This window comes from Diabrotica undecimpunctata, chromosome 7 (assembly GCF_040954645.1).
Source record: "Diabrotica undecimpunctata isolate CICGRU chromosome 7, icDiaUnde3, whole genome shotgun sequence".
Classification (NCBI taxonomy): domain Eukaryota; kingdom Metazoa; phylum Arthropoda; class Insecta; order Coleoptera; family Chrysomelidae; genus Diabrotica; species Diabrotica undecimpunctata.
Window position 1 is genome coordinate 110,922,303 of NC_092809.1, and position 27,370 is coordinate 110,949,672.

The following is a 27,370-nucleotide window of genomic DNA, read 5'->3' on the forward strand; positions in this document are numbered from 1 at the left end:
GGAAACACGAGTAATCAGTTAATTACAACAGAAAAGAGCATGTACGTTACTCATTAGTAAGAGTTTATTATTACATTAAAATATTTATATTCTGTGTAATTATTCTGAAATAATGAAAAAATGCAAACATTTTAAAAAAATTTAAATTAAAAAAAAAAACAAAACAAACATCCCTTTCTAATAAAAAGTATTGCCACCTCTAATCCTAACAATTTTCTTCTGACGCCTCGTTGGTGTACTTAAAATCAACCATCTCATTTGGTTCTGGTTAATTTGGTTCCACAAATCCATTAGCCTTATTGTCAGCTCCTTCAAGTCTACTGGTCTACTTCGTCCCAGGAAGTTTGGTATACTGAGAGGCTTTATGCTAGGTAAATTCTCATATTTTATCTAATATGTTTCTAGATAACATGCTTTGGTGTTCCGTAGAGAGCATGATGCATGAGCAGATGCTCTTTATCAGACGACAGTGAGCTATAGGTAGTCTTGTTAAAATACGTGATTCCTTTGTGGTTTAAACTAATTCAATCTTGAAATAATTTATGGTAACATGGCCCTAGAAGCCCTATTTTTGATTGGTATGTAAGCCCTACTATGTATTTATTTTTTGCGATCTAGTTTTCGTTCGATTTGTTCTAACATTAAGTTATTTTTAATTCTACAAATAGTTTGGGTTCCATTTAGTGTTTTTGGCTCACTTTTGATTAATTCTTTGGTAATTCATTTTGGCAACAATTGTTACTACCCCTAGACTTTCCTTAACATATGTATATATATATATATATATATATATATATATATATATATATATATATATATATATATATATTTCAAGGTTGTTCTCAAAAATAAAAGGTAAAACTCCAAACTCATTTGAACAACATAATTTAGCGAATAAATTGCGGAGAATGTCAAAGTTGTTACATTGGTCAAAGCCAACAGTGACTTAAGCAATGTCACTCAACACAAAAGTGACTGCAACATACGAAAAAAGTCTTGTGCCTAAGTGAACCACTACTTAAAGGCAGGACATAAATTTGACTTAAGTAATGTAAAAATCTTCGAACAAGTTGACAATTATAAAAACCGTCCTTATGACGGTACTTCTTCTGCTCTTATTTGTCAACCATTTTCCATCCACTCCTGAATGTAGGTCTTTCCCAATTGCTTCCATCTTTCTCTATCTTGCGCCAATCTAATCCACTGTTTGCCTGCCACTGCTCTTATGTCATCTACCCATCTTTTTTGAGACCTTTCCATGCTTCTTGTTGTCGTCCTTGGTCTCCATTCTAGAATTCTCCGTGTCCACCTGTTGTCATTATATCGGGCTACGTGACCTGCCCAGCGCCATTTCATTTTTGTAATTTCTTCAACAATATCCCTAATCTTCGTTCTACGTCTTATCTTGGTGTTTCTAATTTTGTCTCTCAGTGATATTCCAAGCATGATTCGTTCCATTGCTCTTTGCGTTGTTTCTAATTTTTTAGCAGATTTTTTGGTAAGGGCTACTGTCTCCAAGCCGTAGGTACAAACTGGTAGTATGCATGTGTTATACACCTTTTTCTCTGAGTTTATAGGAATGGAGGTATTTTTCAAGATATATGCTAGTTTACCGAAAGCGCCCCATGCCAGTTGTGTTCTTCTTTTAATTTAAGCATCTTGATTTGGTTTTCCTAGTTTGATGACAAGATGACATGACCTAGATATACATAATGGTCTCGGGTCAATATTTTTGTTTTACTGTAGTTCATTTTTAAGACTACCGCTTCTGAAACTGCATTTAATTGTTGTAACATATCATTTAGTTCTTGGATATTATCGGCTATTAAAACTATGTCATCTGCGAATCTCAAGTGGTTTAAGTATGATGCGTCGACGTTGATACCCTTGTTGGTCCATTCTAGTTTTTTAAAAATGTCTTCTAGAGCAAGGGTAAATAGTTTGAGAGAGATGGTGTCTTACTCTTACTCCCTGATGTAGTCTTTTGTTATTAGTTTTGTGCTTTCGTCCAGCTTTATCTGCATGGTGGCATTTTCATATATGTTTTTAATTATGTTAGTGTATCTTGAATCTATACGTGCATTTTCTAGAGATTCAAGCACTGCCCATAATTCGATGGAATCGAATGCTTTATGGAAATCGACGAACGCCATATGAATTGGAACATTATACTAGGTGCATTTTTCTATCAGTGTTTTTACGGTGTGTGCAAATGGTCTATGGTACTAAAGTGTTTTCTGAATCTAACCTGCTCGATAGGTTGATAGAAATCGAGCTTATGTGTTAGGCGGTTGGTTATGATTTTAGTTAGTAATTTATACAGATGTGATAGCAAGGGTATTGGTCGGTAATTCTCGATGTTTGCTTTGTCTCCTTTTTTGAATAGTGGAATGACTTCGGAGTTGTACCATTCTTGAGGAATCTTTCCTTCATTAATTACTTTATTAAAAAAAATATTTAATACCTGTTCCATTTTTCTGCCACCAATTTTCAACATTTCAACTGTAATTTTATCCTCTCCCGGACATTTATTCGTTTTTAGTTGATTTAGGGCCATTCTTATTTCATAGTCGGTTATGTCCGGTTTTTCTTCTGAGCCGGTGTTAATTATTGTTCGTTCAGTACGTCGTTGTTGTTGTTGTTATGTATTTACCGAGTATAATTTAGTGTAGAATTTTTCAATGGCCTCGCTTATTTCCTTTCTGTCTCGGACGGTGACGTTTTTCTCATTTTTTATTTCTATGATTTTTGTTACACCGCTTGAGTTTTTTGCTTTCATTACTTTCATATTGCAGTTATATTGTATTATATCTTTTATTAGATTGTTAGTATAGTTTCTATGATTGTTCCTAATTTCTTTCTTCACGTTTTTCTTTAAACTTTTGAAGCTGTCCGAAGTTCGATCTGTTCTGTTTAGTCTTTCTTGGAGTAGTTTAATTGTATTAGGTTGGAGTTTAGATGTTTTGGCTGTTTTCGTGTTTGAGCATATTTTCTTAACCGATGTTGTTACAGTTACTTTTATTTTATTGGCTAGTCCGTTTATATCCATTTGTTTCAGTGTCTCTATTGATTTTAGTCTTGTGCTTAGCTCTTTTTGGTATTCCGTTTGTTTTTGAAACAGGACATCGGTGGTTGGGTATCGTTCTCGTTTAATAAGTTTGTTTCGTTCTACTCTCGTCTGTATTTTAATATTCTCTCTAACCAATCTATGGTCACTCCCGGTATAGAATTTGTTTAGTACTGTCACGTCGGTGCATATGTTTTTGCTATTGGAGAGTATGTAGTCTATTTCTTAGTTTTCTTGTCTGGGCTGATCCACGTCCATTTACGTTGTTTAGATTTTTTAAAGAAAGTGTTGAGACAAAATAAATTTTCGTTGTTTAAGTAGATGTACAACATCTCACCCCTTTCGTTCCTGTAGTCCAGCACAAAGTGACCGATATATTGTGTGTCGCCATCTTCTTTTGTTCCAATTTTTGCATTAAAATCTCTTGTGATTATTACGAAGTGTGATTTATTTGGTTCCTTCCTGTTGTCAGATCCTCTTAAAATGATTCAGCTTTCTCGTCTGCTGAGTTTCCTGTCGGTGCATATCCATGTATTATCTGTAAGCTGTATCTGCTGTTCAAATCGATGACAAAATATATGACTCTGTTTGATACTGCACAGAACTTCGTTACTTTATAGGGAGCTCATTTGTTTATCAGGAACGCTACACCGCCTATGTGATAATTTTCTACGGAGTTTTTCTGGTATAGCTGGTGACCAGATTTTAAGATGGTACATGCTTCTCCTAGTAAGCGAGTTTCGCACAGTCCAATTATATATTTGAGAGCTCTTGTTCTAGTTCGTCAAGGTGTTCTTGGGTCCTCATAGTTCTTATATTTTAAGTGGCTATACGAAGCAATGATGGGTAGTTTTTCTTATTAGATTCAGTCGAATATTTGACCCCCCCCCCCCCCAGAATCCATGAGGCTGACTGATTGCTCAGTGTGAGATTCTGAGTGTATAACTCTACTCACCTGGGGTAATTTCGTATTGATACTCGATATCTTCAACTTGGGAGGTTTTAGCATATTTAAAACGCCACGCTTGCCGAGCGGGTTGGCGAGTGATTCTATACAATCCCTAAAATCGGGGGATTGCCACTTCCGCCATCCACGCCGTACCGAAGGTATTCTTCTCCGTCGTGGCTGCCGTTGTGGACTTCATCCGTGATCCTGGATAAGGGACCCTAAGCAAGGTACTAGTTTCCCGGGTCAGGAAACTCCTGAAATGTGCGGAGGGCAGGGATTGATTCATTTTCTAGCGGGAGTTTCTACCCGCTAACCGATATGACGTTACACATTAACAAAACTTCTAAATCTATCAGTTTAAGACTGACCCAAACCATTTTAATACTTAATATCTACTGCAACAGTCAACAAAGTAACGCATGACCTTAACACATATCTTAATTACTTTACCTATAATTTTATTACATTTCTGAATATCAGTCTTACAATAACTTACTATGGGTCATCGATTACCTTTTATAGATCAATTTAGCATGCTATTGATCCTTTTTTATTCCTTTGACATTAATTGCATCTTTCCACCTTATAATTTCGGTAATAATGTCTTGTTTCTCCGAAAGCTATCCACACTTCTCCAAGGATGTTATCTGATCGTACTACTTTGCCCCTTTCTTTACTACTTCTTGGGCTAAAGCTCAATCATGTCCCCTAGTATTAATTAAAAAATTATTGTAAGTGGTGTCTTCAAGCTCTATTCAAATATAATCAATATGCTACATTAAAACTGCCGATATTTTTAACTCTAGAAGCATATTTAATGATTACTTTATATAATTGCTTAACAAACAATTCCTTATATTCTTTCTTAAATTTTGAGATCATTTTTGACTCGTCCAAGGTTTTGTTATCAATTACGTATTTACATAAAGCATTAATTAACGAGAGACTACGAGATGTCGTAATTCGGAACAGAATAAAAATAGGTATTTTTGTTTCTCCGTATTATTAATAGAAAAAAAAATATATAGCGGAAATTCGTATCATTAAAATTCGAGCCAAAAATAATTCAAATCTAAAATTAAAAGTTTGAATTAATAGTGGGAATATTTATTGTTTTTAATAAAATAGATTTTTTTCGTATACCTAACTGAAAATAAGTCGACTGGTTGTTCATATTACTGGCAATAAATACACATATGAAAACACATATGATATAAGGTGCTTCAATTTGAAAATTACCTTTTAAAAACTTTAAATTTGATGTAACTATTTCTAACAAGAATTATAAGCATTATCGCCATTACTCTGTCTCGATCTACTGGTACTCTTCTACGTCTCTCTATTTCTCAAGTATGTCCAACTTAATCCCTTCTATTTTATGGTTACCCCCGCTATTTCATGGTAACACTTTTTCGTATACTATGAAGGTTTCTATATCAAGATTTATTTAGATATTCTCTTCTGTATTATTCGCTGTCCTTTTGTTTCTTGTTGTGAGTGGAAATTACGCTTGGCTCTTTTTGGACTTGGTGTTATTTAGAGCATATTGCTCTTTCCAAATGTTTTAAGTTGTCTCGCAAATATTTAGGTTCACATATTCGGGTAGCCCGATCCGTTAAGGTTTTTGGGATTTCTAGTTTTTGTTTAGGTTTAGGATGATAATTTGAGTTGTTCTAATAACAGTCCGTGTGTGATGATTTTCGGTATATATTTACTTTTACTCTAAGTTTTCGCTGGATTCTCGTTCTACTAGGACATCTAAAAATACGATATGTTGGTTGTTTGCAACTAACTTGTTGACACCCCACCAATCTATTTGTAAAATCCACTTTCTCACTGAAAACATGTTAGGCAATAACGAAAATCTTTCGGACACTATTGCCTAGTACATTTCATACCTCACCAACTGGCAACATGTTAAACCTGACTATAATATGTCAATATTCACTAATGTATTTTTGGTCTTAGTATAAGACGGTAACGGTAATTTCAACCTGGCCAACTGATGATTTTAAAGGCTCGTTAAATATTTTGTGACACCGTCTGCCGGAAACGAAATTATCAAATTGTTAAAGAACATTCTCCTTGTGAATTTTGCTGATGCTGGTGCTCCAGAACCAGCGAACAGGCGCTGGTGCTGTTGCTTCACTCTTACCTGCACCTTTATTAATTTGTTTTACAGTAATAGTGAGTAGTAGTACAATAGAGTATTGTTTCACTTCCTTGTAACTAACAGTGAAATTCCTTTTATCAGCTGTTAAAATTAAAATCTCTACAAGATTTTTAATTTTCTCTTTTCTAGTTGCTTGAGATTCCTTTAAAAGATTTGGTTCTTGAAGTATTTCTGATACTTTCATGAGGATTTCGTCTGCGATATTTGGCCTGATAGTTCATTCCGGACTAAATATTAGCAATTACATAAATAAATTCTATATTTCTAAAAAAGATTATATGGGAAGATACTACGAGAAAAGATAGAGCAAGCGATAAAAGGCAAAATCGGAGATCATGCATAGACCACATATACACACTGGAACAACTGTTGGAAAAGAAAAAAGCAAAAAATAGAGATATACACTTGGCATTTGTGGACCTGAGAAAGGCGTATGACTCTGTACCAAGGTCAGAACTATGGGAGGCAATGTACAAATTAGAAATACAGACGGAACTCATAGAAGCTACAAAAGCTCTGTATAAAGAAAATAAAGTGTCCATTAAAATGGGAACAAGAATCATAGGAGACTTCACCACAACAAAAGGGCTCCTGCAGGGTTGTTCCACATCTCCAACCCTATTCAAAATATACTTAGAGAAAGCCTTGACTACATGGAAAAGAAAATGCGAAGGCATGGGAGTACCGGTACGGAACGAATACCTATATACATTAAGTTTTGCAGACGATCAAGTAGTGATTGCACAAGACCAAGACGACCTCAGCTACATGATGAAAAAACTACAAGAAGAATATACCAAGGCTGGCCTAGATATTAACCTCGCGAAAACAGAGTACCTATCTACAAGTGAAGAAGACATATAAGATCTACAGATTGATGACAACGTAACAATCAAAGGCAAGGATAAATTCAAATACCTGGGGTTTATAATCACGAAAAAGGCAACAACAGAGGAAGAAATTACACAAAGATTAGGACAAACAAGAACAGCAATCCGACAACTTAACTCAGTATGGTGGGATAGACACCTAAATATGAAGATAAAAACGCAGATTTATAAAACATTAGTGCGAAGTATTATGACATATGGGGCTGAAAATTGGATCATAAACAAGAAAACCAGCAGTAAGATAGTAGCAACAGAGATGGAATGCCTGCGAAGATGCTGCAGAGTAACAAGAATGGATAGGAGAAGTAATGACGAAATAAAGCAAAGAACATCAATAGAAACAGACATACTAACATATATAGAACAAAAAAGACTAAAGTGGTATGGACATGTAAGAAGAACTAGCGACAGCAGATGGATAAAGAAAATAACCGAATGGAGCCCCATAGGAAGGAGGAAAAGAGGACGACCCCGAAAATCCTGGAGGAACGAAGTAGACGACGCCATGAGTAAGAGAGGACTGAACGATGGAGAATGGAACAACAGAGAGAGATGGAAACGGGTGAGCGAGGGAAGGCAGTGAATACTGTAGAATCCCTAAATATATATATAAATAAATTCTTAATGGGTAATGTTGATGGTTCTATTCGAAAGATAGACAATTGTCCTTGTTATACCATCTATTATATTAGTTGGTTTTAACTTACTATAAATTTCCAAATTTGTTTTAGGCTCTCTGATCATGATACGGTTGCAGCTTTCGTAGAATATCAGTTAAACGGTTGGTTTTGTTCCAGTCACTTCAGTATAATGAGTTTCTTAATTGAATATTTATTGTCAGAAGTTTCGTATCTGTTTGGGATAATTATCCTCTGGATTGAGAAATACATTCACGAAGTGTAAGTTCCATCTAAGTTGATTATCTGTGATATGGGAAAGCGTTAACCAAAGGTCTTTTTTTGTATATATCTGTGTATAATTTTTAAACATAATTTCAGTGTACGGTTCATTAAATATTGTTCTATAATATTTACATTTTTAAGCGTAGTTTTTTTTAGAGATTGCAATGTAAGTAGAAGTTAGCCAATCATCCGGTATTTCTCCTTTTTCATAGACTGTATTAAAAAGTTTGGTAAGCAATTGTATATTTTGAAATGAAAATGAAAAAGACAGAAAAGATTTTATTTCACGTTCAAAGCGTCTATGTATCTATTGATACGTATTTCGACTTAATAAGTCTCATCAGAATAGTTATTCATAGCCGTTCTTAACGTGAAAAATAAAATTCTCTGCCTTATTAGAAGCAACAATAACATGGCTTCGTTATGGACGCAATAGCGACATCTGATAGAAAAATCGGTAAGATAGTTTCGAAACAAATTCAGATTTCTGCTTTAATCTGGAGCCTTCTAAAAATTGCAAGACATGACCAGACGATGATAAAGATGTTAAAGAAGACATGGGGAATCTAAAATTTGCATTCCACGACATGTCTTTTCATCTAGGCAGAAATCCTAACGAATTTGTTTCTCGTACTCATACAGAGTAGATCCGAATAAAATGAAAAAGACAGAAAAGATTTTATTTCACGTTCAAAGCGTCTATGTATCTATTGATACGTATTTCGACTTCATAAGTCTCATCAGAATAGTTATTCATAGCCGTTCTTAACGTGAAAAATAAAATTCTCTGTCTTATTGGAAGCAACAATAACATGGCTTCGTTATGGACGCAATAGCGACATCTGATAGACAAATCGGTAAGATAGTTTCGAAACAAATTCAGATTTCTGCTTTAATCTGGAGCCTTCTAAAAATTGCAAGACATGACCAGACGATGATAAAGATGTTAAAGAAGACATGGGAAATCTAAAATTTGCATTCCACGACATGTCTTTTCATCTAGGCAGAAATCCTAACGAATTTGTTTCTCGTACTCATACAGAGTAGATCCGAATAAAATGAAAAAGACAGAAAAGATTTTATTTCACGTTCAAAGCGTCTATGTATCTATTGGTACGTATTTCGACTTCATAAGTATCATCAGAATAGTTATTCATAGCCGTTCTTAACGTGAAAAATAAAATTCTCTGTCTTATTGGAAGCAACAATAACATGGCTTCGTTATGGACGCAATAGCGACATCTGATAGAAAAATCGGTAAGATAGTTTCGAAACAAATTCAGATTTCTGCTTTAATCTGGAGCCTTCTAAAAATTGCAAGACATGACCAGACGATGATAAAGATGGTAAAGAAGACATGGGGAATCTAAAATTTGCATTCCACGACATGTCTATTCATCTAGGCAGAAATCCTAACGAATTTGTTTCTCGTACTCATACAGAGTATCTTCTTTAACATCTTTATCATCGTCTGGTCATGTCTTGCAATTTTTAGAAGGCTCCAGATTAAAGCAGAAATCTGAATTTGTTTCGAAACTATCTTACCGAATTGTATATTTCTTCATTTATTACTTTAATAGTTCAACAGGCATCTCGTCTAAACTAGGAGCCTTTCAGTTTTTGATATTTTGGGGCGCATCTAGTATCTCTTAATTTATTATCGTAGTAAGTACATATTTCATCGGTCATCCAAGATTTTTTCTTTTTCTGGCACTTTTTATTGAGTTCATGTTTACTTATTTGTAATACGGTATCTTTTAAATTTTGTCATTGGATGTTTGCATCCTGACTTTTTCTATTTTTAATAATTATAGCTGGCAGTAGTTCTTCATTTATCTTTTTTTTCAACGTTTAATTATATTTCCCTGTTTCTCAGTGTGGATAAATCAGTTTAAATTTAACCTGAATTCAGCAACGTTTGGGTTGTGATCAGAAGCTAGGTTAACACCTGGTCATCGATCTACCTCACTAATAAATAATCGAAATCGCTCCATAATCAACAGAGATATAACGAAGTTTTACCTTCAAGTGGACTTTTGCAGCGCGAAGCAATCATGAGCGGTGGTTGTTCCGATTTGAATTATTTCCATTAAAAAATAGTCATTGTTTTAATTAATAGTAGGTACTCATCAGTACACGATTTGTGCTATTTCTCAAGTTAGAAACGTTAATGGTAATGAATATATAAATTACGAATTAAAAAAATCACATTAATTCCTAGGCTTACAATACTTAACTGGCATGTTTGTTGAAAAGTTATTTGCAAAATCCAAAACCAAATAATATAATACATTTTTTCATGAAAGGTGTAGGAATTTGAATAAAGTATATAAAATGTAGGTCTCGCCAAAAAGAGATCCTCCGACATATCTTTTTAATAAACAAATTCACTATCTGTAAATGATTATATTATAAAGGTCGATTCTTATTTTTTTTTTTTTTTTTTCGTGAAAAAACACCAATACTACCCTTGCTATTTCTACCTTAATTGCAATTAAACTAGTGTTGCCCAAAATCGGTCTTGGTCTTGCAGTCTTGGTCTTGATCTTGCGTTTTCGCAAGACCGAGACCAAGACCAAGACTGCCTAATTTTTGCAAGACCAAGACCAAGACTAACCGTGCAAGACTTGAGCAAGAACAAGACTAAGCCTGCGAGACTCTTGCGTCTTGCAGTTAGGACTGAGTGTGGTTTTAGGGAGTATAGTAGTTCGGGTTTATGCTTAGAGACTCTATAAGACGCAAAGAAGTATTTAACAAAAATTTGGAAAATTTGACTTGTGCATTACGAAAAATACCATAAACATACATAGCGTATCAAAATATTCATTACAAGAACACTTAAAATTTTGACACGTACTCAGAGGTCATAATTACAATCTAAAAATAAAATATTTCGTACATTCTTTCTCAGCACACGAATTCTTCGCTCTAAAATAAATTGTCCAGATTTTGATAATAGCCCCTTCTAATCATAAAATAATATCTTTGCTTTGCGACGCCGACAGTAATATCCTATCGAAACTTCTTAAAAATGTGTCACCTTAGCTGATAAATAATAATAATAAGGTTAGCATATTTTTTCCTTACTATATTTACTTACGAGGAATTTAAAACCACAAATCTTATCGGCCTAAGACTAAAACATCGTTTCTGCTGAGTGTGCGATGAGATTGCTGAAAGAGGCGGCTAATATTCAAAAGTAACGAGAAAAACAAACAAACAGATAACGCCGATTACAGTGTAAACAAAATACCGATATATTTAAAGTAACGAAGTAACGATATATAATTCTCGGTTTGGTATTCGGTACTTAGTGTATTGGATAGTAACGAATATAAAGTAACGAATAATTACTTTTTCGACATCACTAAACTTCATTCCCAATCAAGCTTTCCTTCGTGAACGTGAGTGACGAAGATTCAAATAGTTCTAGTAGGAGTAATGAGAGTTGGAGTCATAGATCTAAAAGACTGAAAAGCAAATTTGATGAGTTTTTCGAAATAATTCATGCATTCCAAATTGCTTTGTGTAAATTGTGTCAACATAGAAAGGTTGAAATAAAAATGAAAAACAGGAACACTTCAGGTTTAAGGTATCATCTAGTATCTTTCCACAAAAAGGAATCACAAATATTTCTTCCTGAAAAACCAAAATTAGGTGCAAATATCACAAGCTTTTTAATAACCGCTGGAAAAAGTGGACAGGTAAGAAAGTATACTTATTACACAATTATATATATATATATATATATATATATATATATATATATATATATATATATATATATATATATATATCCCAGAGCCCAGAGCCGCCAGCTCGGAAGACATTTTAGAGTGGTGGAGGACGCATGAGACTGAATATCCGACTTTATCGAAGATGGCCCGTGATTTTCTTTCAATACCTATAACTTCAGTACCTGCTGAGAGATTATTTTCTAAAGCATCGTTAGTAATTAGAAAACATAGAAATAGGTTAAGTGATAAGTCAGCCAGATGATTACTTTGTATTAATTCTTGGTCAAAGGAATTAATATAAAGTAACAGTAATGTAAAAGGCTATTGTGCACTGTGTTGTATTTTATTTTTTATTTAAATAAATGGAAAATTATATAACTCTTTTATTCCATTTCATATAAGGTGAGGGTCCATCAATCCCTTTCTAGACAGATAATGTTCTTTAAAATACACTCAAGTTTATGTCATATATTTGGTTATTTTGTTTTTTAACCATGTTTGTGCATACGTAAGCTTGTTAAAAGCAAACGTTTATTAAGAAGCAGATTGACTCCCGTAGGACATGGTAGATAGCTCAGTTAGTTAGAGCATAGTCACGGATCGCTTAGATAGTGGGTTCAAACCCCACCCAGTATCAGTTGTTTACACATTTATTAATTTGTTTGGTCTTTTTATGGCTATGTTATTTTAAGCTTAAAATGTACCTACTGTGTTACGTTGTTCTAAGATCTAAAGTAACGTTTAGTAAATAGCAATAGGCTAATGGGTATTTGCGAGACTTGCAAGACTCTTGCTGCAAGACCAAAACCAAGACCAAGACTGGGAGCGCAATACCAAGACCAAGACCAAGACCAGGTATATTGGTGCAAGACCAAGACCAAGACTGTCTAAGTCTCGTCTTGTTCTTGCATTTGGGCAACACTAAATTAAACGTTAACCATATAAAATTCACTTTATTTAAGCATCAGTAATGGGATTCAATCTAATCGATTTTCTAGCTTGAAAATTAACGGGGAAATGGCTGAAAAACCAAACACTTTATTTTGGGGAAAAACCCAATGTGGGTCATTCCAAAGAAACCAGATGTCTCAGGAAAAATTAAATGGCGAATAGTTGCCGACTATAGGAATGTGAACGAAAAAACCATCGATGATCTATATCCAATTCCAAATATAACAGACATTCTGGACAAACTAGGACGCTGCCAATACTTTTCCACCCTAGAAATAGCTAGCGGATTCCATCAAATTGAAATTGGGGAAGAAGATATCTAAAAGACTGCGTTTAACGTTAAAAATGGCCACTATGAATACCTGAGAATGCTATTCGGACTCAAAAATGCACCCTCGCCATTCCAGAGAGTAATGGAGAACATACTAAAAGGACTTACAGGAGAAATATATCTAGTCTACATGGTCGACATTATTGTATTTTCAACCTCTCTTTAAGAACACATGGTAAATCTTAGGAAGATTTTTGAGAAATTAAGAGAAACAAGATTTAAAATACAAGTTGACAAATGTGAATTCCTTAAGAAATATACTAACTTATACTAATATAAAAATTACCAATAATACGTTATGCAAGCAACACTATTGTTTGTAAATTCTAAAATAATTAACTAAAAACGTCTAAATAGGTTTTTAAAAACTAAATACGGTTTTTATATACATAACTTGTAGATGGAATAGTACAATATCTACTATTCTGTAAGTTTCAGCATGCCAGATAAAATTCATTCAAACCGATAACATTTTTATTAAATCTTGTTGTGATCTGCCAAAGTGTTGTACAAAACAATTGATATGGCAACCCTGGTAGTATAACGATTCGCTTGAAGCGTTTCGAGGCCGAAACTAATGCAATCTATCGATGATAAATATTACCCACGTTTGAGATGGAGCCAGCCACCGCTCTACGATACAATTTGATGGCGGCAGTTCAAGATATAATTCTTGTTTAACGAGATTTTTCATATGTTTAGGAAAAAATATTTAACGTTTTATTGCAAATATTTTCCACTTTTACAGTTTTATATATGTTGTTATTAAATTTTTTCCGGTTTCTTACCGGTAGCTTTATTATAAGCCGAAACATATTATGTTTTTCCATTGTGACAAAACTCTACATTCAAAAATTTTCAAAAATTTCATAAGTATTTCTTAGGGTTATATCTTTATGCTGTAAGCAAATAAAAAAAAATGTATGTCTGGTTTTCCCGCTTTATACTTGGAAAAAAGTAGTTTTTTAGAGTTTTTTCGAAAACAAAAACATGAAGTTTGCTCAAAATTTGTCAAAATACTTCTAGTTGTCACATATACCTTTTCCATTTTTTTCAAATTTTTTGAATGTGTAGTTTGTCTTTTGGGGGTGCAGATCAACCTTAAATGTACAAGATTAGTAACAAAAAGTTATTTAAAATATATAAAATACTTACTTAAACGTAAAACGGGACACTGACATTAATGAATTGACATAGTTTACTAATGACAGTAAACCATGAGATATCGACTGATATCTGATATCTCATGGTTTACTGTCATTAGAATATAATTATTTTTATATGGGCGTATCGTTGGTATTTTCGAAAAAGGTAAAGTAGAGATATGTTATGACTCCAAGAGTTTTTTATGGTGTTATATTTATTATTAAGTATTTAAATCAGATTGAAATATATTTTATTTAGGTTCTGTGTATCTTTTTTGTCATTGATTGCGTTGGTATTTTTTTTTATTTCTTTTGATTCGTATATCTCCCCTTCTTTTTGTTTTGTTCGGTTTTTTAAATTTTGATGTTTTGGAAGTCAAATTTATGCTTCTTCTCATTTTCATGTTTTGTGGGCGCAGTGACGTTCTTGTCATATTTGTAAGAACGAAATCTTGATTGAAGCAGTTAACTGGTTTGCCCGATATAGACACCTTCACAGATAATACATGGTATCTCGTAAACATGTAATTTTTTGAGTTTTTAGTTTACTGAAATATTTATTTAAAAGGCTATATAATTAGAAAAACAACATGTTAACTCTTTGGTATATTCATCTCAAATTTTCGAAGTGGACTATCCAAGCATTGCAATATTTTTAATAAACTTTTTCCACCCCCGTGTAGAGGTGGTAACCACCCCCAGAGCAAAAGCACATATTATCATAGGATAGATTTTAATATTTAAGCTATTTTTAACTACTGTAAAAATTTCAAGCAAATCGATGCGTATAAAAAAAAATAGAGCTTTTCTACTATTTTTACCGTCATTTCCTGGGCTATAAATCAAAAACTGTTGACAGTTATAATTTTATTCACTTTTTGCAATGAAGGATAGTTTTCACCTCTCAGAATAATAGACACATATCGGCATAGGGTAGATTTTATAAAAATCGATGCTTGTTAATGGAAATCGGAGGTTATACCATATTTTCTATGGTACACTGGACTATAGTGGATTATTAGTACTACCATTTATTCTAAAAATTTCTTGTTTCAAAGAAAAATGTACTGTTTGTAACAATCATTGGCTTAATATATTTGAATTGCGTATTTCAAATGTTATTTATTATAATTATACTTTAATTATAAATAATAAACGTAAATACGTAGTTCAAATGAAAAGTGGAGAGTAGAGTATTAGAAAAAAAGCGTTTGCTCAAATCATTAGAGATATGATATGGATACTCTAATGGCATATAATATTTAATTATAAAATATATATATATGGAGTATGCTTAATTTAGCTAAAATATTATTTGTTATTTTGCTAAATAATTTTTGCTACAAACAATTTTTAAATATATTTGAGCAAAAATAACAATATTCACAATTAGTTTATCATTAATAAAATTAAATAGAAATGTTCGCATATTGATTACTAGCATTCTGATAATTAAATAAGGATAATTGAGCCATCTATAATCATCGACGTTTTTTCCACTCCCAAATCGTCCAATGTTTAATTATAATTAAAGAGGTTAATGGTTGGTTGTAAAGGAAACAAATCGCCGAAGTAGCCTTGGACATTGATAAAATCAGATAACCCGAAACTAATTCAAAGTAACTACTGCCAAATTCACCTGTCGCAACACACCTTTCCTACACTAAAATAAACAACAATCACAACGTCGTTCATGCCGCGGTTATTTTCGTCATTTCTCCCCTCAATGAATCATAGGGAGGCCAGAAATAAACAGCCAGACATTATATTAGCCAAAAACTGTTTAATTTTTAAAAATTGGTTCAACCTTATATACCTGGGCGAAAACCAAAGTAATCAATGAGATTTGTCTATTTCTATTTTAATGTTGCAAATGTTAATAAACAAAATTAAAAGTTGGAGACCCTAATGTCTTTTATATAGAATATTACAACCTGCAAAATTTGTCTTAAACAACCAATAACTTTTAGCGCCAACGTGCAACAAAATAGCTCAATATATAGCACTAAAGCTACCACCTAGATCATTGGGTGCCAGTTGTTTAACAATAAAATGACATCTCAATCGTATAACAATAAAAAGACACTTGAGATGCCAATTTGATTGTTGGAGCTTCGAAAAGATCTTTCTCAGGTGCAGCCACGTCTGATCTTAATGTAAAAAGGTAAAACTATACACTGAGAGATCTGGCAAGGACAAATAAAAGATCATACTAACTAATCATAATATTGTTACGATAAATATATACTGGCCTAAATATATGATGACTAATAATTCTGTTTTGTTGTAGAAATTTGGCGAATGATCTAGGTTCAAATTATGGTGAATCCTCCAAAACTAGATGCTTCTCGATTTTTCGATGCAAGACAATGCGATCTTTCGATGCTGTTCTAGTATATCAGGATTTCGTATATAAATACAACATTTTTATATGGAGGGCCAGTTAATACTCAAGACCCGCGCTCGCGAATTTGTACGTACGGATATAATAAATTATTGTCAGATAAGTTAATATAAATAAAGAAATAAATTAAATCCGTAAGTGTTATAAATATTGAACCTTTTAATAAATTCACAACAAATGGTGTCAGAAGTGGGATCGAACATAAATTAGACTTATAATAATAATACAAGTGAATACGTAAAATAAATTGTGAAAATGGCTACGATTTATGAGCTCACAGTGACGAATTTAAGAAGACATCTCGAAGACAGAGAATTAGCTTCTACCGGAAAAAAGGCTGAGTTAGTCCAACGACTAAAGAACGCTTTGCTAGAAGAAGGACTAGATCCAGAGACTTATATATTTGAAGATGCTGTTATCTCGTCGATTTCGAAATTAGAAAACAAAGTTTCTGACGATATTTCGAAAGTTTCTTCTGATGTAGCCAAAGTTTCTGGTGATGTAGCCAAAGTTTCTGGTGACATCGCATCATTAGAGAACAAAGTTTCTGGCGATATTTCAAAAGTTTCCGGCGACATCGCCTCATTAGAAAACAAAGTTTCTAACGAGATTTCTTCGCTGGAAAGCAAAGTCTCTGCTAACATCTCTTCGGAAATCTCTAAAGTCACTTCTGAGATGTCTGCCCTGGACGATAGAATATCTTCATTAAAAAACCAAGTTGCTGCCGATATGTTAGCCTTCGAAGAAAAGATATGGAAAGAGATGGAAAAGAAGATGGAGGAAACAGGGACAGCAGAGAGAGGTAACAATCCGATTACAGTGGAGATAAAAGAAGACGAGACGAAATTTAAGTTGGAGACACGGCCGAAATTTGAAGGAAGTGGAGGTTCTATTCATGTTAAAGTCCCAACTTTCGACGGAAAATCATCATGGAACAACTACATGAAACAGTTCGAATCAGCCGCAAGAGCAAATGGATGGTCTGAAAAAGAAAAGGCTGTAAACCTGACTATCGCCCTTCGAGGAGATGCCTTAGATGTGCTTCAGACCATAGCCGTAGAGGAGACCGATGATTTCGAACAACTGAAGAAGAGGTTAAATATGCGATATGGCCACGAACATTTGGAGCATGTATATCAGTCACAGCTTAAAAATCGTAGACAGAAGAAAGATGAGGCTCTTCAAGAATATGAGGTAGATATTGCCAGATTAGTACGATATGCTTATCCAACAGCTCCCGAAGACATGATGGAAAAATTGGCCGTTCAAACGTTTATTGATGGTCTTCGTGATCATGAAATGCAGAGAACACTGCGATTAGCTCGTCACAAGACGCTGGTTGATGTCCTATCCGCCGCCCTCGAATACGAGTCAGCTACGCAGGCCTCTGGCGGGTACAGTAAAGTTAGGACTGTAAAAGAGGAAGGAGATGAAGATAAACTTGACCAGCTCGTTAATATGATGAAAAGCATGACATACAAGAAAACGAAGACCATCAGATGCTGGAATTGTGGCGAAATAGGACACGTACGAAGCTCCTGTAAGCACCCTAGGTACGACGCAAATCAAGAAACTCACCATCAGGAAAACTAGAACGGGTCAGCCTTAGGGGGGCAGCTTCGACCCAGAACTTTTCCAAAGACCCTCTCATACTAATAGCTTCTTTGAAATGTCGTGAAGATAGTGTATATGTAGATGGAGACATAAATGGTAAAAAGCATACGTTGTTGGTGGATACCGGAGCGACCAGAACCATTATACGCCCGACAGTTATAAACAGCCGAAAGAAACTGTTACCAACGAGGTTACGACTTCGGACCGCTACAGGTGAAAATGCCAACATTCATGGAGAAATCCAGGTACAATTGGGAATTGGGGCAGAAAAGTTTGTCCATACTGTTATAGTTGCTGACATCGAAGAGGATGTTATATTAGGAATGGACGTAATGAATATGCATGGATTCCAATTGGATTTTAAGAATAAGGTAATCAAAGTTGGCAACGAGGAGGTATTTCTCCATCCACATAATGACAACACTGTGCAAGCAGCCATTACAGAAGATACAGTCGTGCCTGCGAGAAGCGAAACGATCATAGTAGCGCGACTACAGGGAATTGTAGACGAAGGGAGACCTGTTATGATGGAGCCTTGGAACCACGACGATGAGGTTGGCCGTGGAATCATAATTGGAAAGGAATTGGTGACTTCGGCTAAAGAAATTCCTGTGAGACTTATCAATGTCAACGACTACCCAGTGACCATAAAGAAAGAGACCAAAGTAGGAACTTGTGTACCTGTGACATCCATAATTCGTCAGGCGACAACATCTGATAATTCCAACGACAAATTCGACCAAATGGTTGCAGTTGCAGGACAGTCTCTAAATCAGATGGAGAAAAGGAAATTAAGGGAATTTCTTCGGCAGTATCGTGATATTTTCGTACCGAAAGGAGGAAAGACGGGAAGAACTACCGTTGTTAAGCATAAAATTGATACTGGTAATGCTAAGCCAATTCGTCAAACAGCTCGACGATTACCACAGGCGAAGAGAGAGGAAGCTGAAACGATTGTTCAGGAAATGAAGAAAGACGGGGTGATAGAACCTTCTACGAGTCCATGGGTCTCTCCGGTGGTCCTGGTTAAGAAGAAAGACGGAACGACGAGGTTCTGTGTGGATTACCGTTTGCTGAACAACGTTACCAAGAAAGATAGTTATCCTCTGCCTCGGATCGATGACACATTGGACACATTGGCTGGAAGTAAATTGTTTTCTACTTTAGATTTGAAGTCTGGATACTGGCAGGTAGAAATGGACCCAGTCGATAAAGAAAAGACAGCCTTCACCACAGGATCTGGATTGTGGCAATTCAACGTTATGCCATTTGGACTTTGTAATGCTCCTGCGACATTTGAGAGGCTTATGGAAAATGTGTTGAGAGGGTTATCTTGGAAAACATGCCTGGTTTATTTAGATGACATAATCGTCTTGGGGGAGACATTCGAAGATCATTTGAGGAATTTAGAAAACGTTTTTAATCGACTTAAAGCTGCCCAATTGATGCTAAACCCCAAGAAGTGCCAGCTATTTCAAGGTAAAGTCAATTATCTGGGTCATATAGTCAGTAAAGAAGGAGTGGCCGTGGATAAGGGAAAAATCGATTCCATTAAGGAATGGCCAAAACCAACTGACAAACATCAAGTGAGAAGTTTTCTTGGACTATGTACTTACTACCGGAGGTTTATTAAGAAGTTTGCAGATATCGCTAAGCCATTAACGCGACTTACAGAGGAAGCAAGAGAATATCGCTGGGATATAGACTGCCAAAATGCCTTTGAAACGTTGAAAAAGCATTTAATAACAGCACCAATTTTGGGGTATCCACTGCCAGAAGGAGAGTTCATCTTAGATACGGATGCAAGTAATGTGGGAATTGGAGGAGTGCTGTCTCAGATTCAAGGAGGACAGGAACGAGTCCTCGGATATTTTAGTAAAGTTCTTTCAAAACCTGAGCGGAATTATTGCGTCACGAGAAGAGAACTTCTAGCAGTAGTTAAATCAGTAGAGCACTTCTATCAATACCTCTATGGAAGGAAGTTTTTAATCCGAACCGACCATGCCGCCCTTAAGTGGTTGATGCAGTTTAAGAATCCAGAGGGTCAGATAGCCAGGTGGATCGAACGACTCCAAGAATACGATTTTAAGATTGAGCACCGAGCCGGAGTTAGCCACAGAAATGCTGATTCTCTTTCCAGAAGGCCATGCCCCGCAGAGTGTTCCCACTGCAACAAAACGGAATCCAAGGAAGCAGCAGTGCTAAGAACGACGATTGTCAACGACGACTGGACGCCTACTAAGATAAGGGAAGAACAAGAGAGAGATCCAGTTATACAGAAAATCCGAAAATGGAAAGAGGAAAACCGTCGACCACCTTGGCAGGAAATATCAAACCTATGCTCAGTAGTTAAGACGTATTGGGCCCAGTGGGACTCATTTATCATCGAAGATGGCTTGCTCAAACGAGTCCTGGAAAATGATGACGGTGCAGAGAAAAGAAGACAGTTGGTGATCCCAAAGAGCAGAATAGCCGAAGTACTTCGTCAGTTACACGACAGTCCATCGGGAGGGCATTTTGGTGTAAGGAAAACCCTTCAGCGAATTCGGGAACGGTTTTATTGGATGAACAGTTCCGACGACGTAAAAGACTGGTGTAAGAAATGTACTATTTGTGCTACGAGTAACGGGCCTCACCGGAAAAGGAGAGCTCCTATGAGACAATATAATGTTGGAAGCCCGTTTGAAAGAATAGCTTTGGACATTGCAGGGCCATTTCCAGAAAGTGAAAATGAGGGCAAGTACATGTTGGTAGTAATGGATTACTTCACTAAGTGGGTCGAGATTTATGCACTTCCAGACCAGAAGGCCGCCACCGTTGCAGATAAGTTGATCCAAGAATATATCAGCCGATTTGGAGTGCCTTTGGAGATCCATAGTGACCAAGGCAGGAACTTTGAAAGTGATCTATTCCAAGGAATATGTGATAGACTAGGCATGAAGAAAACAAGAACTACCGCGTATCATCCGCAATCGGATGGTATGGTAGAACGAATGAATAGGACAGTTGGCAAGTATTTGACAAAGATGGTGTCCGATCATCAGCGAGACTGGGACCAATACCTCCCGTTCTTTACAATGGCCTACAGATCTGCTGTTAACGAATCAACGGGCCAGACACCAGCCAGAGTCCTATTCGGACGCGAAATGCGACTACCTTGTGATCTAGAATTTGGGTGTCGACCTGGAGAAGATGTAGCAGGTGAAGATTATGTGATCGAATTACGAAGAAGAATGGACGATGTACATGAGTTGGTCCGTTCCCACCTTCAGATCGCTAGCGACCGAATGAAGAAACGGTACGATACACAAGCCGAAAAGGGTTGCTTTAAGAAGAACGACAAAGTATGGCTGTATAATCCCAAGAAGCGAAAAGGTTGTTCTCCCAAATTGCAGCAGTTTTGGGAAGGTCCATACCTCATCATGGAGAAGATCAACGATGTCATCTACCGAATAAGCAAGATTCCGAGGGGAAAGCCGATGATAGTACACCATAACCGGTTGGCATCTTTCGAAGGTGACCACGACGTAGATGAAGAAGTGGAAGTAAACCAAGTCCAAGATGTGTTTAACCTCACGTTTGAGGAATTCATGGGTGCCTATGGAGGTACCGGTAAAGCAAGACATGGTGTTACCACTGAAGAAAAGCAAGATCTACTCGCGCTCCCCGATGACTACTCGCTGGCCCTTACCATCCCGGCCAGTATCAAAGACGCACCAGGGTTGGCATCCGTCTTTCGAAGGAAGTTTGGTCGAGTTGCAGAACTGCAATGCCAGGTGCCAGCTCCCGGTAAAACCTTGAAACTCCAAGATGCATCACGTTACCTTTTCTACCTGGTAACAAAAGACACTGCCCGTGACCAACCTACCTACCGAGATGTATGGGAAGCCTTACTTCAATTGAGAGAGCACGTACTAGAGTCCGACGTGCAAAAGTTAGCCATGCCAAAGTTGGAGTGCCGCCAATTAGATTGGAGGGTTATCCGAAATATGGTGGAGGATATCTTCAAAGACACCGAAGTCCAGGTGTTAGTCTGTTGCAATCCGCTAAGTACCTTGTGCGGAGAGAAAACCGTCCCTTGTCATTTTTATACAACTGGAAGTTGTAAAAGAGGGTCCAGTTGCCGATACCAGCATACAGTTCCGGTTCCAGTCCCGACAAGGTTCCAGGAGGAACCATCTTTTAAGAGGGGGGCAATGTTACGATAAATATATACTGGCCTAAATATATGATGACTAATAATTCTGTTTTGTTGTAGAAATTTGGCGAATGATCTAGGTTCAAATTATGGTGAATCCTCCAAAACTAGATGCTTCTCGATTTTTCGATGCAAGACAATGCGATCTTTCGATGCTGTTCTAGTATATCAGGATTTCGTATATAAATACAACATTTTTATATGGAGGGCCAGTTAATACTCAAGACCCGCGCTCGCGAATTTGTACGTACGGATATAATAAATTATTGTCAGATAAGTTAATATAAATAAAGAAATAAATTAAATCCGTAAGTGTTATAAATATTGAACCTTTTAATAAATTCACAACAATATTTATTAAATGTAAAAAAAAATAATTTTAATCATAGTAAGCAAATCTTGTCTAAACTTTAGAGTAAAAAAATTAATGGTTACGTGATGCTTACGCACTTTTTAGTCGGCACTGTCTCTTCTAGAGATTAAGTGTAGTCTAAATGTCTAATGTCTTCAATGTGGCTAAACGTAGGTTTCAGTAGAGATCTTGGTATCAGCTAACTAGAGTTGTAGGTTCATTACATCCCTTTAACCATCAATTCTGGACATGTGGGTAGTTGAGGTGTCCCCACAAAAAGAGTTACTAGACAGAGTCAAATATATAAGAAAACCCCAAAAGAAGATTCAACTACTAAAAAGGGTTTATAAACTAAAATTCCACTTGATATAGACGATATATACCTAATTTTATTAGTTTGAAGTGATAACTGATAGACCGAAATCGGAAATTCCAACATACGAATAATTTTTTAGCTGGTTGAAAGTATATGAACGCTAGCATACGAGGTATAAATACGGTGAATATACTAAGAACAAATGAGAATTAAACTGAAATAAATAAAAATTTAAATTAAAGAATAATGTTTAAACAGAATATTTAGTTGATAGAAATAATATAATTATTAGAAGAAAAATGTGACGTTTATAACGTTACAACGTATAAAATCTGGGTGATCAACAGTCAAAAATCAGAATATCTAAATCGATGGCATCATTTTCAAGAGTTTTAAGTAAGAGAAAAGAATAAGAACCATAGCAGAAATAATGAACTACATAACCTTTCTTCTTCTTTCTTCCTTCTGGCTTTAAAGCCTGTTTCTTCTTCAATATTAGCCTCCTAAATTGTTTAAATTATCGCACCATCATTTTCTTGATCTGCCAATACTTCTTCGTCCATTTGGTGACTTATCTCGTGCTATTCGTACTATCCTATCCTCTGCCATTGTACTAATGTGTTCGTTCCACTGTTTCCGTTTTGTCACCCGTCCATTTATGTCTTTTATATTGCATGCTCTTCTTATGTTTTCGCTTCTCTCCATATCCAACAGACTTTTCCCTGCTATTTGTCGAAGTATCTTCTGTGTTGTTTCTAGTAGTCCACTCGTTTTAGATATGTCAGGTCTGGTCTGCGCCGTGTATGTTAATGCTGCTTTATAGATTCTTGTTTTTGAAGTTATACTTCTACACGTGGTCGACGTTGGAAATTTGCACGGGAGTGAATCGGTGAAATCATTACGTATGTAAGATATGAGTAAGAGAGAGACAGAAGATATATTTTCTCTCTCTTTCTCTATCGGGAATAAAATGTTCCTTTTGTATATATTTAATATTATAGATAGATATATATATATATATATATATATATATATATATATATATATATATATATAATGTAACAAACAATATTTAAATGATAATTTTAATTCATATAAACTGTTATGTAATTTAGTAGTCAAATTAAGAGATTTGTTCCATTAAAAATTTCGAGGAGTTGTAAAGAAAGTCGACATGAATGAGAATCTGTTTTGAATCGTTGTACATAAATATAAAAACCGCTTGGTATTTATGTAATGATATGGATCTAACGCAAAGGAAGTTATGAAGACACAACTGTATTTTTGATCGATTTGACCATAATAAACTTATCCAAAATACTATCTAAGGTATACTTTAACAAGAAATTAAAGAGAGTGACTAGCAAATTTAACATGATACATTAATCGTACCAGGTGCAAATCAAATACGCCGTTTATTATTAAGAAAATCAAAATAATATCGGTTTACAACATTTTATTGGGTAATATGCTATTTCTTACAGTGACACAGGTGTAATAACAAACGTATTCACGATACGTTTTACCAAATTAAAATTTGGTCAGTATTTGGTCAGTATTTGGTCAGTATTTACTCTCTATTAGTGGCGTTTCATATAGGCAGCTTACAATCAATTTAATTTTACTACCAAAACGACCGGTTTCGCTTTCTATTTCGACATTCCCAAATTGATCGTAGATCATTACGTCGCATTTTACTTAATATAGATTTGACAGTTAGAGCCCTATTTTTAAAGAAAAATGAATGCACAGTTCTGCGGAGGATATTTTTTTCGGCTTCATCCAACAATAGGTTTTCATAATCTATAAAACAGGAGTACTTTTATTGGCACTAACACATCCCTATAGTGTTAAAATAGGACCTGAATACCAAATTAGGCTTCTTGTTCGAGAATTTATGAATAAAACTCCACACTTCTTATCTCTTGTTTCTTATTAGTTCACATGTTACACCGTCTCTCTTCGACACTTAGACAATCTTTAGTTGCCTTTTAACTTTCTTTTGCTGGATCTTTAAGACGACGACGCTTTAATCACCGAGACATAAGACGAGCTCCAAAGATTAACACACATCTTCAATACAACAGCCAAGAAGCAGGGTTTATATATCTGGAAGTAGATATAACTAGTTACGGAGATGTTGAAGAAGAAGCACGACACCAAAGCCTAAAAGCAAGTAAAGCAGCGGGATCTCTTAATGACACAATCTGGAAGAACAAACACCTAAGACAAGACACAAAAAACGGGTGTGGCAGTCCAGTGGGACTGCCGGTAGAAGTTATACTTCTATACACGCGTTCGTCGTTACAAATTTATATGGGAGTCAATCTGCACAATCATTACATATGTAATGCTATAGGTAAGAGAGAGCAGAAAGAGAAAAATAATTAGGTATACAGGTATATGGTGCATCGTTTACTGTATATAAACATTTGACCAGTAATAGGAATGTTTAACTTACCATAATAATAATATTAATAAAAAAATAATAATATTAATAAATATTAAATATGTTTACAAAAGGAACATTTTTATTCTCGAGAGAGAAACAGAGAGAAAATACATCTTCTGTCTCTCTCTTACCTATATCTTACATATGAAATGGTTTTGCCGATTCCCTCAATATATACGAATACACACAAATTTAGAACGTCGAACGCGCGTATAGAAGTATAACTTCAAAAAATGTTTGTGGAAGATAAAAATAAAAAACCAACAACTCGGATTATGTTGTAAATTTTCATTTTATTTTAAAATTTAGCATTTTTGCGTATATTACATATATTTAATAAGACTAACGTGGGGTTTTTAAATATTTCAAAAATAAAAAAGGAAATTCATATTGGGATTCGAACTCACATATACCAGCGTATAAACCAAACACGTAAGAAATTTGCCAATTAGACATGACACTAACGTATTTCAAAAATTGACAGTTCACGATCATACAGTGATTTATTGTAATTATTATTTTGAAATACAAAAGCCTAAAATAATTCAAAACATATCACATAAAAAATAATATTAATATATTATATATATATATATATATATATATATATATATATATATATATATATGAAACGCCACTAATAGAGAGTAAATACTGACCAAATACTGACCAAATACTGACCAAATTTTAATTTGGTAAAACGTATCGTGAATACGTTTGTTATTACACCTGTGTCACTGTAAGATATAGCATATTACCCAATAAAATGTTGTAAACCGATATTATTTTGATTTTCTTAATAATAAACGGCGTATTTGATTTGCACCTGGTACGATTAATGTATCATGTTAAATTTGCTAGTCACTCTCTTTAATTTCTTGTCAAAGTATACCTTAGATAGTATTTTGGATAAGTTTATTATGGTCAAATCGATCAAAAATACAGTTGTGTCTTCATAACTTCCTTTGCGTTAGATCCATATCATTACATAAATACCAAGCGGTTTTTATATTTATGTACAAAGATTCAAAACAGATTCTCATTCATGTCGACTTTCTTTACAACTCCTCGAAATTTTTAATGGAACAAATCTCTTACTTTGACTACTAAATTACATAACAGTTTATATGAATTAAAATTATCATTTAAATATTGTTTGTTACATGATTTTACGACATATACATCGACCAAATTTAATCATTTAATGACACATTTACGACTCTTCTAATTTTAAAATTTGATGTTTATATCAAATCTCGTATTAGAGTGAATGATTGGTGGGTGTTAGCAACGCATTAAAATCGAAAAACATTCGGCATAGGAAGATTTTTTGGCTGCAATGTCTGGAAGTTTATTTCTGACCTTCCTCTGAATCATTGTTGAAAAGCAGTAGGTTATAATATAAATACACAAATAACGACTCCAGAAATTACATGGTTTCATTTTAATTCACAATTTCAGTGATTTTACAAAGTAAAATACGTTTCTTCTGTACTCAGTTAAAAACACTGTTTTATACTTATAAGTACTTATAGTACTCACAGAATTTTTACATTGTATCAATTTTGAAATAAATTTGCTGTTTTATCTTTATACACATGCCTCCTTGGTGCTTAAGTTATTGCTTCACCTGTCACTGAAGATTCAGTTTTTAGATTCGCACTTGCACATTTTTTTTCCTGAAAATCGGGGTCCGTATGAGATGAGCATGGTAAAACGTTTCACTAGGATATATTGTATATTGGAAGAGGCTACAATGTGAAATGGCCAGCAGCAATACTGTTGATCGATTGTCTGTTGTCTGTTGGTAAATTTATCGAGAAACTCCAATTGAAGCAATGCAAAAGAAGAAAACTACAAAATAACTTCATTTTATCATTATAATGAGA

General features: G+C 34.9%; 1 protein-coding gene across 14 annotated transcripts in view; it reads left to right on the plus strand.

Annotated features, from left to right (window-relative positions):
* Nucleotides 1–27,370, plus strand: part of CAP (Cbl-associated protein) — a 573,660-nt gene that overhangs the window by 398,561 nt on the left and 147,729 nt on the right. The window lies entirely within an intron of this gene.